At 42.1% G+C, this 14,399-nt stretch overlaps 1 pseudogene; it reads right to left on the bottom strand.

Moving 5' to 3' along the window:
• Nucleotides 1-3,576: 3,576 nt before the first annotated feature.
• On the bottom strand, nt 3,577-5,728 carry LOC120527103 (annotated as a pseudogene).
• Between the last annotated feature and the right edge of the window lie 8,671 nt (nt 5,729-14,399).

Below are 14,399 nucleotides of genomic sequence, written 5' to 3'. Positions count from 1 at the left end.
ATGTATAAAACCTAAACTTGCCGTAAAGCCATGCACATTTTCAAGGTAGCTTTAACACTGGCGTACACAAGTTCTCCGCTCGGTTTTGCAAACTGGGGGCACCCAGCGTCAAAGCAGTGCTACTGTTCCATTGTGGTTTCCCTTTCTTTTTTAGATCCACATTCCTGACGCGGCTTTATGAATGCACTGAAATTAACTGCATATTGTTTATGGTTTAATGCATCTGATTGTAATTAACCTTTAACAATATATTGGTCCACAGAATGGTCAAACTATTCCAACTCCCATAGCTGCTTTAACATTGTTACACTCACTACACCTTCTTCTTCTTTCAGCTGCTCCCATTAGGGGTTGCCACAGCAGATCATCTTTTTCCATATTGCTTCCACTGCACCACTCGGAGTATTTATATCACTGTATATGAGTGTGGAATCACAGCTCTACAGCAGCTGACTAGAAAGAGAATTATCAGTATACAGCATCAAGTATACGCTGCCTCAGCCATGCTGTCTATTGAACTGCTCTCATAGGGCAAACACTTCAGAGCCTTTCCTCGCGGTTCAGAAACAGTTTCATCCCAAGAACTATAAACACACTCAATCAGTCCATCAAGTGCTCCTTGCAGAACGCTTTGTACTTATAAGTACAATTGTGTCACTGTAAGCTTGCGATACAGTTATAATATTGCAAAACCTGAGCCACTTTATAAGCGCGTATTTACATATAACAACGATATCATTTTTAAGATGAAATGCAGCAAAATACTGTATTTTATTACATTATACAGATAAAACTATAATTTCATTTAAATAATCTATATTATTAATAATTAAACATGTGAGGACACGGTGTCACAGCGCTAGCAAGGAGCTGGCGCTCCGTTCACGAATTGTTCCTGCCTCGCGCTGTATTCTTGCTGGGGCTGGCGCGACACTGGAAGGATAGATGGATAGAATAATTAAACATGTACTATGAAGAAATTTCAATGTTCCTTAAAAGTTTTGAAGAATCAGCATTCTAAACATACAGATTGCTTAATGTCTATTACAGAGCTGATTGTGTGGCGATTGGGTATTTGGAGAAAGAAAAGTAAGGACAGGAATTGGGAGTTAGTACGTTTGAAAGAGACAGTACTGCTACAATAAATTATTTCATCGAAGGTCGCGCACAGCACAGCAAGCATTTTGCGTGAGGCATAAACAATCATTGCGCCACCATGTTCCCATGTTTAGTAAAATGCTTTAACTCCTATCATCATAAAAATGATATCAAGTATACATCTCAGTATTTTAATTATTCAGAGAGCTGTAATATCACAAATGTAATGGATTTCGTGCTTTTTTCCCACTGTGTGCCTATTATTTTTCTCTCTACCCTAATAAGCTTTCATATGACACTCAGACCGTGGGCTACGACTTGCCTTTTCATGCCGACTTTGATATCTGACAGCTTCTTTTTTATTTCGGGCACTGTGCGACTTTGTGAACTTGAGCTTTTGAGTTTCTCTGACACTCTGTCACTCGATCAACATCCTTTTGTTGTTTATACCACTGTTTAAACCAACAAATAGTATGTTTTCCCTTTCCTCCACTTGGTATTCATTGAAATTCTTCTATTTACCCCTATGCTTTTGCCATTGGCTTTTCACAGAGCGCTGAGCTTAAGAGCTATTTATGTTGATTTGCTTATTCAAAGAGGCGTAATTCTGGGAGTAGACGGGGCAGGACAGCAGGCACGTGCACGTGCGTTACCTTTCACAATGACCGGGATTTATGTAGAGGAAGAATGTAGAAGTTGGAGAATGATTTATGCATCTGGATTTTTTTGTGTGTAAGCACATTTACACTTTTGTCCGTACGCAATGTTTTAATGTGAATTATAAACACTGTGTTATGCATGAGGCCCCAGGACCATAAGAGAAACAGAAGAGAAGAACAAACCAAGAAGAACAATCTTAGAGCTTTAAACATACTTTAATACCCTGGCCCTGATCTATGCCTCACCACAATTTGATCTCAGGGGAGAGTTCTTTGGACTTCATGGCTTGTTCTTTGTCCAGTATGAATTGTTTGACCTTATATACGAAGTCTTGTGCCTTTCTAAGTTATGTCCAATTTATTCAGTTTTCCACAGGTGAACTCCAATCAAGTTCTGTAAACACTCCAAGGATAATTAAACCAAACAGGATGCACCTAACCGCAATCTGGAGTGCCAAATCACTTACAGTGTAGAAATGAGAGATTGTAGGTTTTGATTTTTACTGCATTTGCAAACCTTTCACGCTTTCACATTGAGTTACTGAGTGTGGACTGATGGGCAAAAATGGAAAATTCATCCATGGGAACACAATAAAGTGCTCAGAAAGTGAAGGGGTCTGAACATTTTCTGAATCCACTGTAATACAACCAGCCAGTCTGCTCTCGAGAAGTTAATGAGTCCAAGGAGACAGATTATCTTTTAGCCTCCTCAAAAAAGTGAATTGACTGTTATCTTCCTCTGTTTGTTTGGCTGTCTTTGGTCCTCTGTTAATTCAGGTCAGTTCATTTGTGTATAAATACAAGTGTGCTGGTCTTGTGACTTCTTCCTCATCCATTTATGTGTTATTTATTCCTTTTCCTGTCTTGTGATCTATCATTTGTATACATTTCCAGCATCTCTCAGGACTTTAAAGGTTAGAGATTGCTCTGTACACCGTATTTGTGTTATAGTGAGAAACTACATGCCACAGTCTGTTAGTCATTTGACAAAAATGCAAGCGCCACAAAAGGTTTTTTGGGTGGGATCAAGAGTTTATTGGAGTTTTACAGGAAATAATGAGCAAAAACAATAATCAGAAAAGTCATAAGAGACAATGATAGCACCTAACAGTAAAAATGACACTCATAATTTGTTAATGTTATTCAAATAGAAATTGCTATTTTGCACTGTTAACCAAATGGCTTAAATATATGCTGTTATTATACTAAAACTATAAACTTATGTCAGAACTCTGTGACCTTATCAATGAAAAGCATTGTTCAAAAAATATGAAATTAATTGCAAAGAAGTATTTGTATTCATGAGTTCATTTGCGTTTGAATATGCAGAGTGTTTATCACAGGTCTGGGTTCTGAAACCGCAGGATAAAAGGATTTCCTTTTCTTTAAGTAACAACCAGACTCCATCCTGTCTGCTGGGTGATAAGAATAAAAGGACCACACCCTCATCCTGAGAGCGCTTGGAAAGAAAAAGGAAAGTGCAGTGGCTTGCAAGCAGGTGTACGGAAGGTTAAAGATTAGTGAAGCATATGGCTGAAAAATGAGAAGGCAAACAAATCAGACGTCATTCTGCTTAGGGAGCCAAGGATACTCATGTTAAGAAGACTGAAGAATGGCAAAAAGAGTCTGTATGCGTTTATGTTTTTTTTTTTGAGATTGTGTCTCTGTTTTGTGTTCCTGTCTTCATGCATTTCTGAATCACATCCAGCCATCCATTCCAGTTCGGGACTGCCTGCTATGTCTACTTGATGGACATGGTGAGCTGACACCTATCCCAGTAGTACTGGACACAAAGCAGGACACCACCTTAGTTGCAGAGTTGGCACTACATTGCAGAGGCCCACCCCATCCACACCGTCCCGTTCATTCTTAAAGTGATTGTTTAGAAATTTGTTGATGCACGTGTTTTACATATTAAAAAATACATATTAAAATCAAATTGAATAAAAACGACAGTTTGGTAAAAATGTGATATGTTTCCTGAATAGCAGATGAGATTGTTGATTTGCTTTATTAATCTCTGAGGTAGATTGTTTTTTAACATGACTGTTGGAGGTCAGAGGTAGCCATTGTTCAGCACGCCAGAGCAATTCAGGTTAAGGGCACTAGGCATAGGATCAGGCGTAGTTTTATCATTCTCTTCAGCGAATCTGCAATCTATTATTAATCTTGAATACTCTCTGTTTTATGCCATCAACAACTGATTAAAGTTCTCTGCAGCCACCTGTGATTTCTGAATGAAAGTGCTCCAGGTGTTTCTCAACCTTCTTCTGCTGCACTTCCAGGTGTGGCGGAAGTGAGTCTTCCACGGATCCAACTGCACCTGCAGCACCCCGTGATAGCACCCACAGAGCCCATCAGAGCTACTCCAAACTAAAACTCCCAGCATGACCTGCAGGGTTCTGTGGTGCTGTAGCAACCCAGGTGGGGGGGCTGCCCTCTAATGTCTCTCCCTCGGTCCTTCCACCCAGTCGCCATACCGGCCAGGAAATGGCCCTGGCCATCCATCACAGGTTATAGAAGCAACAAAATGCCTTAGGTACTCCGGCTCTGGATTTCTTCTCGAAGTTTATTCCTAAACCCTTGTCCATGTCTAGATACAGCTGCAAGACAGTGGAGGTTTTGAATAAGAGTTTTTCTTCTCCTAGATGGGCTGCCTTTCTGGGCTAATGAGCCCCATCTGCCTGAAACTCGTATAGGGTGGAGTCATCATTTGCACTTGCCACTGCCCTTAGTTCACCTGTGTATAGAGTACAGAATACTTCTTAAATAAGCACAGAAAAGGGAAGCCTGCATCATAAACAGAAGTCATCCAGTTATGAGCAGAGGTGGATAATAGCTTTGCTTGTATGCCTTGTCATTTCCATTTTAGCAGCATTCAAATTTGTCAAAAATGCTGTAATTTTCATAGAGCTAACATACATAGGTTATGCCTGAGGTATTCATGCACCTGGTAAGTCTCCACTGGTCTCGTCTCCATATTCAGGTCCAAAATTTTCACAGATGGATATTTCCTTGTCATCATATAGTGACCATTATGACTAAATTTGACATCAGAAATAGATGAGATGATCAGAGAAAAATGATCTATTACTGGGATCCTCTGGCTATTCAAACAATTTAGAGTGTTTATCACACAGTGTAGCAGCTCACATATCACACAATCAGATTATACCTTTGCTGCTACTGTACACAGATGTGTTACAATAGTCAGGATGAAACTCTGCAGCTGTTAACAACTCTGTTAGGTCCTCCATATTGGCAGGCTTGATTTCAACAATATTAAAGCTGCATTCTGTGATCAAGGTGCCACACAAATTTATGCACAAATTGTCAGCAGACAGGAAGGTTTCAAAATCACTCTTGACTAAAACAAAGTTAATGTGGTATGTGTGAGCATTGACAAAAACTCTCCTTGGGCTTAATTCAATCATGAGGTCCATGTAGTAGGTCTCATATTGTAGTGACTGTAGAGGGGGCTCTATATCGTTCATTCTCCTCTTTAAACAACGAGCTCAGTAGACTGAACATGGACATCACAGCCCTTTAGGAAGCACAGCGACACAAGGGAAAGACTACACATTCTACAGGCAGGGGAAAAACTCGGATAAGCCCAGAGAGCACTGATAATAGTGGAGCTAGGTAGAAATGGCTACTTCTAACTTCTAACTCTCCACCTCAACACCACCAAAGGAACCATCACCTTTGTTAGCACATGTGCTGCAACACTGTCTTCCGAAGGCAGAAAAACAAGTTCTATGAGAACCTTGCATCCGGAATATCCCCAGCAAATAACAACTGGGTGACTTCAAAGCAATAGTGGATGCAAACCACAATTCATTGCCTTCCTCTCTAGGCCAGTTTGGTGTGGGAAAATAATAATAATTCTTTGCATTTATATAATGAATGAGGATGGACCGTGACTGCTCGAGTTGTGCAAATACCATAACCTGTGCATTATCATCTCTTACTTTCAGACCATGCCTCAACACAAGGTCTCCTAAAGACACCCACACTCAAAGCACTGGCATCAACTGTATCTTATCTTGGTCAGGTATACCGCCATCAAGAACATTCTCCACACATGCTGTTACCACAGTGAAAACTGTGACATAGACCATTCTTTGGTGTGTAACAAGATCAGGCTGCAGCAGAAGTTCCACAGTACTAGAAAACAGGGAACCCTTGCATTGACATCAGTAAGATGTCTCAGCCTGAATTCATGAAGCAGTTTGCACAAGCTTTTGAGAAAGAATTTGGCACCTTGCAGCCCTGAGATTCTGCCACACAGAAGTGTGAAATTCTGCTGGATACCATGCAGCACACAGTCTTTCTTACCTTTTGGAAAATGATTTCAAAGAGCCATGACTGATTTGAGGCCAACTCAGCTGTGATGACTCCCATCATTGAAGTGAAGTGTGCCGCCCTTGCAAAGTATAAGTGGTCACCTGGTGAAAAAAATCTGCAGTTTATCAGGGCTTCCTGGAGCAATGTCCGGCAGATTGCCAAACGTTGTGTCAATGACTACTGGACAGAACTCTGTGATAACATCCAGATGGTTGCCATAACAGGAAATATCAGGGGGAATGTATAATGGCATTAAGAAGGCACTAGGACCAGCCCAGAGCAAGATATACCCCCTCAGATCTTCCACTGGGAAAGTAATCACAGACAAAGGCCAGCAGATGGAAAGATGGGTAGAATACTATACCAGCTTCTACACCAGTGAGAACACTGTGTTCTCCTCAGTTCTTGATGCTATAAAGTGTGTGCTAACTATGGATGTGTTATACACAGAGCCAACTGAAGATGAGCTCAGCAAAGCCATTGAGAGCTTGTTCTCAGACAAGGCCCCAGATGGCAATGGGATCCCTCCAGCCATGATCAAGCACTGTAAGACTACCATACTGCTTCCAATGCATGAAGTTCTGTGCCAGAGCTGGCAAGATATTGCTATACCACAGGACATGAGGGACTCTAAGATCATTACCTTCTACAAGAATAAGTGCAAGACATTAGACTGCAACAACTACAGAGACATCTCCCTCCTCAGCATCACTGGCAAAGTCTTTCCTCAGGTCATTTTGATCTGCCTACAGAACCTGGCAGAACGTGTCTACCCAGAGTCCAAGCTGAGAGGTCAACAGTAGACATAATCTTTTCCCTTGGGCAACTTCAGGAGAAGTTTAGAGAACAGCAGATGCCCCTGTATAGTGCTTTCATTAACCTCACCAAAGTATTGGACGTGGTCAGCAGAGAAGGAACTCTCAAAGATTGGTTGCCTACCAGAATTGCAGTGTGATCGAATCCTTCCATACCAACATGAAAGGGACAGTACAGTTCAATGGCAGCTTCTCCGAACTCTTTGACATTTTCAGTGGTGTCAAAAAAAGCTGCCTTCTAGCTTTAACAGTCTTTAAGATTTTCGTCACTCTGCTCCTGAAACAGGCCTGATATACCTGTGGACTAGATCAGATTGCAGGCTTTTCAACCTTGACTGGCTCAAAGCCAAAACAAAGACACGAATCAGAAACATGCTGTTTGCTGATGATGTAGCCATTGCGACCCATGCCCAACAGGAACTGCAGTCACTGATGTACTGCTTCTCCAAGCCTTGCAAGAAGTCTGCATTGACCATCAGTCTGAAGAAGACGAAAATACTTGCACACCTCACTTTGGGACTTCATACAGCGGTACCACCAGTCATCACAGTTGATGACTATGAACTCAAGCTTGTCTATCAATTCACATATCTCAGCTCCACCACCACTGACAACCTGTTCTTAGATACTGAGAATGACAAGAGGATTGCTACAACACTTGCACGCCTCACAATTCGAGTGGGGTAAAACCCCAAGCTGATCTTTAAAGACAAAGATGGCAGTGTACAATGCTTGTGTCATCAACACGGAGAGAAGGCTCACACCTTTCACCTGAGAAGTATCCACCATATTCTGGGTATATCCTGGCAAAGCAAAGAGTCCATTGAAGAGATCCTGTCCTGTGGGGGCCTACCAGGCATGTATACCCTGCTCAGACAGCACAGACTGCACTGGTACAGAAAAGGCATCCTTTATGGAGAGCTGGAATCTGGAAGGAGAACCACTGACCACTAACAGCTGTGATACAAAGACTTGACATAGATACTGAGTACTGGGTGGGCCTTGCAGCTGAACACATGAGGGGAGAAACACCCTAAACCAATACATCAAGACTGGGGAAGAGTAGCTGATGAATGCAGCAGCAGAACAGCGGGCATGCAGAAAGGAGCATAAGAACTCCAATAGACCAGAGACTGCACACGTGTGTGATTTTTGAGGCAGGGTCTGTCACTCTCATATTGGCCTCTTCAGCCACAAGCGACGGAGCCCCAGCCAAATTCCCAGCCAGGGCAAATAATAATTAATGTAATAATAACAATGTTATCAACATGAATGAGTGAGGTTGTATCACACATGGTCAAACTTGACAGATGGAGGCCTAAAGCTTCTTCTCTTATTTTAATATGTTTATCTCTACTTCTTTGACATGTTGTAAAGCATGTTGAGCTCCATTCTTTGTATGAAAATGTGCTACGGAAATAAATGTTGTTGTCACACTAACATACGCAAGGCCAAATTTGCTGTCTACCAATCTGCTTGAACAGAAACCTCCAAATAATAATAACCGAAAGGAAAGTACAAGAACTTGGAAGTGTATGCTAACTGCATAACCATCACAGCAGCCCAGCAGCAAATAATGGTGTGACTGAAAGTATAAATGGCCACTAGTGGAAATATAGGCATGGGACTCATGTTCAATTATGCATGCTTACTCAAGCCTCTCTTTTAAGGCAATGGTGTTAAAAGGAAAAAGGAATAAAGACTAGGGCTGAATTGCTTGTGAAACATAACTCTTAGTAGCATCTGTCTTCTTGTTATGTTAGATATGAAAAATATGCTAGCAATTAAAAACATATTACGGCTTGGTTCACTTAATTAAGGCTACCAGATGGAGTTCCAGCTACTTTGGATTAATACCCTTCAAAGTAAATTGTAAAGATTATCAATTTTCAACTTCTTCGTCCATCCTTCAGTGTTCATTAATCCCAGTAAGCCACTGTTTTTTGCCACTGTCAAAAATGTAAAGCTTATTAAAAGTTGAGAAATGAAACACTGAAATAAATCAAACATTGTGCTCTTTTTATTTATTTATCAATTCTGGCCGCCCAGTGTGTTATTAAGAATAAAGTCCTTGTTCGTATTTCACCAGCCCATCAAAAACTTTGAATAATAACTGTGTCATTGTCTCCTCAAGCAATTGTTGACCTGTGAATTCTAGTTAGGGTGGCGGAGGCTCAAGAATTTGAAATCCACTGTCTAAAATGGACATGCTTTTAAGAGATTGCCTTTGGTATTGTGTGGCGTGTCTCAGACATTTTCAAGAGCTATGTGAGTAGGGGGCATTCTCAAGGCTTATGCACCATTTGTAATACCCATCTGGGGCACGAGAAGGCGCTGTCATTCACATTTTCTCCTCTTTTATCTGCAGACCAGAGGATCCAAGAGTCAAAGATCAGTGAAGCCACACCCATTTCTGTATGAAGTCCCTCTCCTTCTGGGAATGAAGCCTTATAAACTACCACTAAAGATCACTCTAGTTAATGGACTTGTGTCTTAAAAAGATACAATCATTTTGTTTTGTCAAATTTAAAGATGTGTATTTAATACACAATATATGGGGATCACTAATATGTTGATTGTGTTGTGCCCAGGGGCAGATATATCATCAGGGTTTTCTGGGTGTGTGTCCAGAGGTCCATGATAGCAAGGGGCCTGTAATGAAAACCCGGTACTATGAAATTATCGAGTGTTTTCGTCTCAAAAGCAGGACAATCCACCAATCTCCACTTGATAAAATGACTGAGTCTTCACATGCCAAACGCAAGAGTGGCAAATAGTGTGCAGCATTAATCTCACGGGTGTCTGTGTATGATATTAAACTGCATCCAGCCCTGCAAGCAGTCCTCCAACTTGTAGGGAAACCATGTGGGTTGGTGGAGGATTGGCACTCCAGCCACCGTAAAAAAACCTCACACAGCTCAGAGATGACAGAAAGAACTCCTTTTTGCTCTCAACGGGAGTAGCTCTGCTGCAGCCGCCCATAGGAAAGCTGCTCGCATTATAAAGGGGATGGGGGAAAGCCCTTGGGAGCCCCATCCCCAGAAGAGTTAAAACCTTTGGAGAGCCAAAGGGGTCAGGACTGTTGGGGATCTGAAGTGGTGTGGTGCTGAGGCGTCACCCACTGCATGGAAGCACTCGGGTCCCAATTTGAGCCGGCCCATACGGGTGGGCACATGGAATTTCTTGTCTTTCCGGCAAGATGATCATCTTCCTCTGCTGTCGGAGGAGCTGCGTAAACTCTGCATTTCAGTGGTGCGCAGATCTGGTACTGGCCAGATCTCTGTATGTGGATACACCTTTTATTGGTCTGTTCGCTCTGATGGCTGTAATACTCAGGAAGTAGCTGTTGCTGTAGCAGATTGGCTTCTTCCAATGGTGTCCAATGTCGCTCCTTTCAACGAGCGTATTATGAGACTCAGATTACGGCACTCCCAGCACCCAGAACCACATCGTTGGACTTGGTACTCCAATACTGGTGGTGCTGTGAAGGAGATCGATCACATCCTTGTTGGTAGATGCTGGAGGCTCTTGCAAAACTGCAGGGTCTACAGAAGGGCTCACTTTGTGAATTCTGACCACAGACATGTTGTTGCTACTCTTAGGATCCAACTTAGGTCCAGTAGGTTACCACCTACTAGGAAAATGAGCCTGGACTTGGCCAGACTCCAAGACCAGGCTGTTTCTAATAAGTTTGCACGCAGTTTGTGTGAGGAACTTGCAAATTTGGGTGCGACTGCCGATCCTAATGTAATGTGGGAGACCTTCCATGGCAAGACCCTGAAGGTTGCTGAGGGTTGTGTTGGTGTTACCAGTGTTCCCAGAAGGAGGTGTTTCATCTCGCAGGGCACCCTAGATATCATCAAGAGGAGTCGCAGCGCACGGCTCAATGGCAACTCTGGTCTGTACCGGGAACTGAGAAGGACGGCTACGAGGGCTCTGAAGGCAGATAAGGAGGCATTTGTTAGAGAAATCTGTGAGCAAATGACACACTATCTGTGGTCTAGTGACCCACGTCCTGCTTGCAGAGGAATCTAAGAATTAAGCACATCTGAATCTGTTCCTCGGAGAGTCGCAGTCAGGGCGGCTGATGGAACAGTCCTTACGGACAGAGGTGGGTAGTAACAAATTACATTTACTCTGTTACATTTATTTCAGTAACTTTTAAAAACAATTGTACTTCTAAGAGTAGTTTTACTGCACCATACTTTTTACTTGAGTATATTTGTGAAGAAGAAACGCTACTCTTACTCTGCTACATTGGGCAACACTCGACTCATTACTTTTTTCCATTTATATATTAAACTATATTTTTGCAAGAGAGAAGTTGCCAGTGGATCTACTGCACGACTGTTTCACCAATCAGACGTAGCCATGCAGTCACATGACCACACACAAACGTCCTGCGTCTTGCAGCCTGTGAGAGACTTTTTAGTCATGTGGTGCACCTGTTTACTGCTAAACAGTCACAGCTTTACTGCAAGAACCAGATTGTCATTCCCAAGCCTGCCTTTCATCTCTTTTAACCTCATGTCTTTTCTCCTTTTCTTTGATTCCCCCTTCTTTTTAGTGCTGACCCGTATATATACACTCCCGTCTCTGTGGGCCTTAATCCCACGCTGCAGGAAGCCAATAAATCAACTGAGAATGATTGGACCTGCAACTCGCTCCAACTACCTCATTAACTCCCTGCAGTCGTGCAATTGTACTCAAGAAGAGTGATCCGGCTTTATGGATTTTTTTTTTTTTTTTGAAGCTGCGGACCCGCTACACCACAAAGTGCATTTGCAGTATTATACTGTCAGTGTACAGGATATCTCGTCACAGTAAGCAGTTTGCACTGTTCAAACATACATGTTATGTACTGTAGGTATTGGCTTCAAAAGCTTTGTTGTGAAAAACTGAGATTTGGAACTTTGTGTTATTTGTGCATCTTCATTTTGTAAAGATATGATTTATTTTTACTAATTTTTTAATTTACTGTTTGGAAATAGCAGAATTTGCACATTATTTTATATTTTTGTCTGTCTTATTACAACATTTTTAAAAAATAAATAATTTATTATGTTCAAACAGTTACTCGGTACTTGAGTAGTCTTTTCACCAAATACTTTTTTTACTCTTACTTGAGTAAGTTTTTGGTGGACTACTTTTTACTTCTACATGAGTAATATTATTTTGAAGTAACGCTACTCTTACTTGACTACAATTTTTGGCTACTCTACCCACCTCTGCTTACAGATGACACTGTAGTTGTGACCTGCTGGGCTGGCTACTTTGAGCAGTTGTTCAAAGCTGATCCTCTGGCTAGGATGTTGGATATCTCTGGGTCCACAGTTCTTGAGGCTGATCCTCCGATTGGCTGTGAACCACCCAATCTCACTGAGATTGCACAGTTGGTGAACCAGCTAAGGGAAGGAAAGGCTGCAGGGATCTGTGGTATCCGGGGTGAACTTCTCCAGGCTGGTGGTAAGGCTGTCCTCCTGGCATTGCAAACAATCTTTGCTTCCATTTGGGAGACTGGTATCATCCCAACTGACTTGTCGTCCCTATCTGGAAAGGGAAGGGTGATCGCCTGGATTGCAGCAACTACAGGAGGATAACATTGCTCCCAGTGCCATGTAAGGTCCTTGCTAGGGTCATCCTCCATAAGATCCATGATTACTTGCTCACCTACCAGAGACCAGAACAGTCTGGTTTTACGCCTAAAAAGTCTACCATCAACCGCATCCTGGCACTGAGGGTTCTCATGGAGCGCAAGCGCGAATATCGGCAGAGTTTCTTTGCAGCCTTTGTCGATTTCCATAAAGCGTTCCACTCTTTTGATTAAGCTGCAATCTGGAACATCCTGAGGGTTCACGGGATCACCTCGAGGTTTCTGGATATCATGGCCGGCCTGTACACTGGTACTGTGAGTGTTGTGCAGAGTGGAGGCAGAACCTCTGTGTTTTTCCCAGTTGATCCTGTGGTTCATCAGGGGTGTGTTCTCGCTCCTACTCTGTGCAATGCTTGTATGGACTGGGTGTTGGGCAAGGTCGTGGGGTCCAGTGGCTGTGGGGCATCTGTTGGTGAAGAAAGATTCATGGAACTTGACTTTGCTGACGATTCTGTGATCTTCGAGGTGTCTGTTTGGGGGGGTTGCCAACCGGGATCCTGAGTTGTTTCGTTCATGTAGTGGGTGCGGCAACGCACTGTACCGGTGCATGCTCCCCACCTTGACTTGACTTGACATGTGTCTGTGTGCCGCATTGTTAAAAATATGATTGGCTCTCTGTTAAGGAGCTAGGTCACCAGAGGCCTTTTAGGGTCTTAATTTGGGCTCGGTTGTGCCCTTTCTATTTCTAGCATTAGTGATGTGGACCTAAAGTAGTAGTAGAAACAGCAATGCTGGGCTGGGCCATTGCCCGTAGAGTCATAGGCCCCCAGGCAAAGTAGTGTGGTAGGGCCCCTGTTTTGATAGCAAAACAGAAACATACATAGGCATCAGAAACATCTTGAGTCCCTATGCTCCTCGGCACCCAGTGAGTGCCCATTGTGCCGATACGTTAAGACAGCCTTGGCTGGGCTCCATTTATGCTAATCCGCTTCAAACTACTTTGTGTATTTATGTGCTCAGTACGTCATTAATAAAGTTTGTATTGCATTTTACCTGAGAACTTGTCACAGCTCTCTGCACCTGTGCTCATTGAAGACTGCAATTCAAAGATAAACTGCATTGAACTGAATAGTAGTAGTAGTGTTATTATTTTCATGTCTACTGAGAACATTTAAATTCCTGCTTGCATGTCTGACCCATGTACAGCACGCTGCCACCCTTAATCACCAAGATAAATAAGAATGTATTAAAATACATAATTTCCTTTCATTAATAGAAAACACAAATCTGCTTACCTGATGCACTCCTTCCTTACCGCTGGCGTCCAGAAGTGGTTTAAATGGTAAAGGATGGATGCTTGCTTGTTGTCGTGCATCTGATTGTTTTTCCTTGCACTTCTATTCTTGTTCAATGGTGCTTGTGTTTGAACATCAGCTTAATGGCTGTTTGTTGTGTTTGTGGCAGCGTAAAGAAAGCTCAAGGACAGTCATTTGAAGTACCTGCAATTAAGTTTGAAAGTCCATTCTTCTCACACGAACAACTGCTGTATAAGTCGCTTGCTTTGTAGAGGCCTCATCAAGAAATATGTCTGATGGCAAAAGCACAAATGTTGTTGATCAAAATACACTGGAATCATAATATTGTCTAAGTATTAAATATAGTAATAAGCAATAACTTGAATTACATGAATTGTAACTTAATGTATGTCAGTTAAAATGAAAAGCCTGAAGTAATCGTACAATCATTGTCTGATTATTATATTTCAAGAAACTGATATGGTCTAAGTTTCTGTATGCTGTTATTATTTGAGCCTGACTAACACTCTATTCTTAAAGCTAATTTGTAAAATCAGTAAAGAGATTTTATCCATCCATCCATTTATCTTCA

Source organism: Polypterus senegalus, chromosome 1 (genome assembly GCF_016835505.1).
Source record: "Polypterus senegalus isolate Bchr_013 chromosome 1, ASM1683550v1, whole genome shotgun sequence".
NCBI classification, from domain to species: Eukaryota; Metazoa; Chordata; class Cladistia; order Polypteriformes; family Polypteridae; genus Polypterus; species Polypterus senegalus.
Note: the sequence above shows the minus strand (reverse complement) of the source record. Positions and strands in the feature narration are given on the sequence as shown.